A 7,187-nucleotide genomic window follows, 5' to 3' on the forward strand; every position below is an offset into this window, starting at 1 on the left:
AGTTTATGTTTCTAGAGAGAGAAACTCTCATTTCTCTCTAGATTTTAGCTTTCTCAATTTCAAATTCACTTAGATCCCTTGGTTAGATCTGTTTTGAATTCAATTTTACATTGCTTTAATTTGTAGATCTCATTCTTATACTCTCATTTAATGTTTTTGTTACTCTAGTTACTTTGAATCTTAGATCTGGATCTTGTCTACATTGATTTTTATTAAGGCATTGTGAAATTTCATGTTATTTGTTGTTCATTGCTTGATTGTTGTTAGTTGTTTGTAGTTGATAGCCTTGATTTGAATTTTTTTTCTCAATTTCATAATGTCTTTCATTATTTCTCACCAAATATTTGAGAAAATGTCAATTGTAGCTATGGAGTAGATTTTCACTCTTGGCTTGGGGGTTGGGTAATTGGAGACACTTGAATTGTTAAAGCCATTTGTTGATTGATAATTGGAAATTGCTAGTTGATTTGAATGCCACTAAAGCTAGTCTTTCCTTAGGATTTGACTAGGACTTTTGGACTCAAATTGATTATCTCCATTTGACTTTCCTTCATAGTTAGAGGTTAACTAAGTGGAGCAATATCCAATTAGTGTCACAATTGATGGAGGCAATGATGATAGGAATTCCAATTCTCACCCCTAGCCCAGAATTTTACATTGATTGATTGTCGTTCATTCTTGTTAGTTTAATTTCTTAATTCCCTTATTCCAATTGTTAATTGCTCATTGTTGTAGTTTTTGTGTTCATTTACTTTTCTCGTATTCAACTCCAGAATACCAAGAGAACTCCTAACCAATGATGTGCATCTTAGGGCAACTCCTAGGGAGAACGACCCAGGATTCTACTCCCGGTTATTGATTTTGAATTTGTGGTGACACATTTTCTAAATTTGGTGCGGGATAGCTTGTTGGTTTAGACTATACTCACGACGAAATTTCATTGATAAATTCTATACTGACAAATATATCGCATCAAATTTTGGTGCTGTTGCCAGAGAGTTTGCATATGTGTGCCATGTTGTTGGTTAGTGTAAATATGTTGATATGTGAATACTTGCATCTTCCTTGATTGTTTGTTAGTTCAATTGTTAGTTAGGATTAATCTTTGTTTAGTTCATTTTGTTGTCATGAGCTCTATGCTTCTTTCATTAAATGACGCGTTCATTACCGGACCCGAGCTTAGCTACATTTGACCCAGAAATTGAAAGGATTTTACTTCATATTAGGCAAGCTCGAAGTCGGTTAGCCTTTGGAGGTGGTGAAAGGGTTCCTACCAATTCACCAACCGTATCTGAGGTTGAATCCAAAGCGTCATTTGAGGAAGGAACTATCTATTCTTCCATTGATACTACTAATACTTCTTCCGTTGATTTAGGTACCGATACTCTGGCCGCTCTAAGAAGAGTCACTCTTAAGGAGGCGGGTGCTCCGGACTTTGTTCTTCAACCGCTTCAAGTGCATCATCTGGAGTTAAATGCCAATTTTGAGCTCAAGACTGCCTTGATTAATCTTCTACCCAAGTTCCACGGACTCTTCGCTCAAGATCCTATTAGACACCTTAGAGACATTCAAGGTGTATGTTCAACAACTAGGCGGGAGGGTTCCGATGAGGTTGCTATTTGGTTATTTGCTTTTCCATTCTCTTTTGAGGGAAGAGCTAAAGAGTGGTTCTACACTTTCCCGATGAGATTGTTGGCGATTGGGATTTGCTTAGAAGGGAGTTTTTAGACAAATTCTTTCCTCCGGAGGTGATAGATAGTTAAGGAAAGAAATTTCATGTATCGTTCAAGGTGAAATGGAAATGCTCTATGAGTGTTGGGAACATTTTTGAAAACTTCTTGACTCATGCCCTCACCACATGATTGACACTCTAGTGTTGATTAATTACTTTTGTCAATGAATGAAACCTCAAGACAAGATCCTCTTGGATGCTTCAAGTAATGGTTCATTGACAAAGTATAGAACGGCGGAGGAAGTATGGCAACTCATCACCGATTTGGCCGAGTCCACCCAACATGCTAGACAAAGAAACAATTATCCAAGAGCCATAAATGAAGTTTTTTCTAGTGGTGAGACCGTCGCCCTTACCAAGACCTTGGGAGAGATGACCAATATTCTCAAGCAACTCCAACTCAATCAACAACAACCTCCACCTCCTCAACAACAACAATGTAAACATTTGGTCCCTCAAAGAGTGTGCAAAATTTGCTCTTGTTACTCCCATTATACCGATGAATGCCCAAGTCTCCAAGAGGACAATACCTTGGCAGCTACTAATGCATATTATAATCGTCCAAACCAAGGGTATCACCAACAAGGAGGCAACTATAATCAAGGGGATAACTACAATCAAGGTTGGCAAGACAATTCTAACCAAGGTTGGAGGGACAACTATAATCAAGGAGGAAGAGACAATGGTCGGAATCAAAGGTGGAATAACAACCACCAATCGGTATCAACAAAACCCTTATACCAACAACAAAACCAAGGAAAAACCTACCAAACCTACCAACCACCCCACCAAAGGCAAGAACCTCAACTCAATCAACCACAAGTACTTCAAATCACCTATCCTTCTTCTTCCTCCAACCAAGATGAAACACTCCGAGCTATCCTTCAAAGGCAAAGAGACCTTCAAAATTCAATCCAAGCTCTTCTAGCTCGTATGGAACCACCTTCTACCTCCACTATTCAACTTTCAAGTTCTAGTGCACTACCCTCTCAACCTTTACCCAACCCCAAGGGTGGCATCAATGTCATCCTTGAGGTCCAGCACCAAATTACAAGAGAGGATTCCCGATGAGCTAAGCCCAGGAGAAGTCACTCAAGATGAGGAAGTTGTTGAGGTAGAAGAAATCGAAGAGGAGGATGAGGCCCAAGAGGTAGTTTAAGAAGTGGTTGCTCAACCAAAGGACGGAATTCCTAAGGATGGAAATATCTTGCAAGAAGCTACTCCAATTCCATTTCCCACATTAGCAAGGAAGACCAAAAAGCAAGTGGAGCTAGATCCCAAGATGGTGGAGATATTCAAAAAGGTTGAGGTAAATATTCCTCTTTTTGATGCTATTTTCCAAGTCCCTAAGCATGCTAAGTTTCTAAAGGATGTGTGCATGAACAAGGAGAAGATTCATGAATTAGAAACTATTCCATTGAGAAGCTCAATTTATGCTTTGATGGGTGATATACTAGAGAAATGTGGTGATCCCAACCCTTGTCTAATCACTTGCACTATAGATAGTGTACAATTTGTTGATTGCATGTGTGATCTAGGTGCTTGTGTTAGCATTATGCCTTTATCCGTTTATGAAACATTGAAACTTCCACCGTTGAAACGGTCGGCAGCCCGGTTTGTTTTGGCGGATAAAAGTACAATTTCGGTGGTTGGCATTGCGAAAGATGTTTTAGTGAGTATAAAGGGGCTGGTCTTTCCGATTGATTTTCATATTCTTGAGATGCCCCCTAGTGACTCTGGAAGAACATCATCTATCTTGCTTGGGAGGCCCTTTTTTAAGACCTCCTGGTTTAAATTGGATACTTTTTTGGGTACCTATTCTTTTGAGATTGATGGAAGAGCGGTGAGTTTTAATCTTGATGAAGCCATGAGACATCCACCGGAGGACCATTCTATCTTCCGATGTGATATGATTGATAATGTTGTGGTTGAAGTCCACGATGATAGTCTTGATGGGAAGAATATGATTCAAGGTCCAGGTGTGGGGAGCCCCCATAAATGTGAAGGAGATACCTTGCCACCTCCGGTGTTGCCGAATGATCAAGTGCCAAGCCATGAACAAAGTGTAGATTTGAAACCACTTCTACCCAACCTAAAATATGCCTTTCTTGAAGAGAACCAAAAGCTCCCAGTGATCATTGCAAAGGATCTTACCTCCCAACAAGAGGAGAAATTGCTTAATATCTTGAGAAGAAACAAGAGGGCTATTAGGTGGAGTTTGGCAGACATAGTTGGCATAAGCCCTCAAGTTTGTGAACACTGCATTTTTCTAGAAGAAGGAGCCAAGCCTATTCAGCAACCTCAAAGGCGTCTAAATCCTACCATTCTAGAGTTTGTGAATAAAGAGGTGACCCGATTGCTAGAGGCCGACATTATCTACCCAATTTCGGATAGTGAGTGGGTGAGCCCTGTGCAAATGGTTCCAAAAAAGTACGGTGTCACCACAGTCAAGAATGAGAATAGGGAGCTTATAGCCACAAGGGTTCAAAACTCATGGAGGGTCTGTATCGACTATAGGCGCTTAAATTTGGCTACTAGGAAGGACCACTTTCCATTACTATTCATCGATCAGATGCTTGATCGCTTGGCCGGTAAATCTCATTACTATTTTTTAGATGGCTATTTTGGTTACTTCCAAATCCATATTGCTCCGGAAGACCAGGAGAAAACCACTTTCACATGCCCCTTTGTAACATATGCCTACAAAAGAATGCCCTTTGGCTTGTGTAATGCGCTGGCTATGTTCCAAAGGTGTATGATGAGTATATTTGCGGATCTTCTTGAGCATTGTATGGAGGTATTTATCGACGATTTTAGTGTTTATGGAGACTCCTTTGACCTTTGTTTGGACAATCTTGTAAAAGTATTAGAGCGGTGTACTAAATCAAACTTTGTGCTTAATTTTGAAAAATGCCACTTTATGGTGAGACAAGGTATTATTTTAGGTCACATCGTCTCTAATAATGGTATTTCTGTTGATCTGGCAAAGGTCGATGTTATTTCTGGCTTATCTTACCCTTCTTCTGTGAGGGAAGTTCATGCTTTTCTTGGTCATGCAGGTTTCTACCGGCGTTTCATCAAGGACTTTAGTAAGGTGGAACTACCTCTCTTTCGGTTGTTGCAAAAAGATGTGGAATTTGATTTGAGTGAAGATTGCATGGAGGCATTTGACAAGCTGAAGATTGCTTTGACCCAAACTCCTATTGTGAGAAGGCCTGACTGGAGTCGGCCGTTCGAGATCATGTGTGACGCATTTAACTATGTGGTAGGAGCGGCACTAGCTCAGTGTGAAGGTAAAAATCCTTATGTCATTGCTTATACTTCTAAGACTTTAGATGGAGCTCAGTCTAACTATACTACCACTGAAAAGGAATTGCTAGTAATTGTTTTTGCCTTGGATAAATTTTGGGCCTATTTACTTGGATCCAAAGTGCTAGTATATTCAGACTATACGGCGTTGAAGTATTTGTTGGCCAAGAAAGAGTCAAAACCAAGGTTGATCCGATAGGTATTGCTTTTGCAAGAGTTTGATTTAGAGATCAATGATAGGAGTGGTTCCCAAAATTTAGTGGCAGACCACTTGAGTCGCCTGGAGCACACAAAGGGCGACCCCACTCCTATAAATGATGCATTTCCACTTGAGAGCTTGCAAGCAATATCCGAGGTGATCCCTTGGTATGCACCCATTGCTAATTACTTGGTTGGTCGCACATTTCCTCCCAATTTCTCTCAATATCAAAGGGATAAGCTTAAGAGCGAATCCAAATATTACATATGGGATGACCCATATTTGTGGAAATGTGGTAGAAGGAAGAAGAAAGAGAAAAAAATTAGAAAGAAAGAAGAAGGAAAGAAGAAAGAAGGAGAAAGGAGAAAGGAGAAAAACAGGGTGCAAATCCGCGCATATGTGCCATGCGTTCTTGGGCACGGATGCAGCAGGAACAATCCGCGCGCGCGTGCCATGCGTGCTTACGCGCGGATCGCCTGGCACAAAGTAGGCATAAAGTGGGCACAACTCTCGGGTTTTAGTACTAGGAGTTGTGAAACCACAGCGGTGCGCGCGCGCACTGCGCGCTTGGGCGCCGATGCCCTTTTTTTTTTTTTTGAAAAACAGGGCATTCTCCTAATCTATAAGCATTCTAAAACAATCTAAAATCAAATTTAACAGCAAATCTTTTTGGTTTTTGAAAAATTTTCAAATACACTAGAAACAAAACTTATACTACAAGCAAAATGCAACTCAACAACAACTAAACTAATCAAAACAAACTAAGAAGCAACCAATCAATCAAAGTAAAATGTATAAGAGTATAGAAAATAACAAAAACTACCTATAATGGCAACTCAAATCATTTATTAACCAAATCTAAAAGAGAGTGGAAAGAGTTTACCATGGTAGGGTGTCTCCCACCTAGCACTTTTGTTTATTGTCCTTAAGTTGGACTTATGGGAAGCTCCTCATCAAGGTGGCTTGTGCTTGTAACCATCTTGAAACATCCACCAATGCTTGAATCTCCAATAAGCTCCATTCTTCAATTTTAATATCTTCAAGCTTTGATGGAATTCTTCACAAACCATGAGCTCCCAAAGTTGATTTTCCTTGTGCGATCTGGGATCCCACACTTTGTTTTGACAACCATCTTCAAAGTGATCATCATGATTCCACTTGGGTGGTTTAGCCTTGGAGTTCTCAAAGAAGCCTCCAAACAACTTCCTAGACCCATACAATTTAGCTCCACACCAAACCTTGCAATCAAACTTTGAGCAAGCAACCATAATGAACCTAGAATGATGTTTTCAACCACTACACAACTCTCTCTTACTCTTAACTCCACAAAGAGCTCTAAGTTCACCTTCATTTTCAATCAAACCATATTCAAGTGAGAAAGTAAAGCTTAAGGATAAGAATTTTACCCACTTGAATGTTGTGTTGGATGGTGACTTAGGAAGGGGTGGTCCCAATGATCTTGCAAGCTCCACTCCCTTGTGCTCTTCCTTGACTATCTCCACTTCTTTACAACTTTCCTCAACTTCAACCTCTTCCTCTTGGTGGCTTGCTTCCACTTTAATTTCTTCTTCATTGCTCACCAAATGCATGAGAGGTTGTGCATTTTCTTCTTTGATCTCCATGTCAAAACCAATTGGAGAGGATTCAATTGTACATAAGAATTCTTCAATGATTGAATCCATCTCTTGGTCAACCTCTTCAAAGGCTTCAACCACTTCTTCCGGCTCAATTATCTTAACTTCCTCCTCTTGTTGCACTCCTTGCTTCAACTCCTCTTCTTCACCTTGAAGCTCTAAACTCACTCCCTCACTATGCTCCTTGATTGCCTCTCCACATTCGTCAATGGGAGTGCCTTGGTTGCTTAGGCTTAATTGGGAGGAGGCCATATTGCTAACGGCTTCCACTAGGATAGCCATCTTGGCTCCTAGCTCTTTAAACTTCTTTTCA

Source organism: Arachis hypogaea, chromosome 16 (genome assembly GCF_003086295.3).
Source record: "Arachis hypogaea cultivar Tifrunner chromosome 16, arahy.Tifrunner.gnm2.J5K5, whole genome shotgun sequence".
Taxonomy (NCBI): domain Eukaryota; kingdom Viridiplantae; phylum Streptophyta; class Magnoliopsida; order Fabales; family Fabaceae; genus Arachis; species Arachis hypogaea.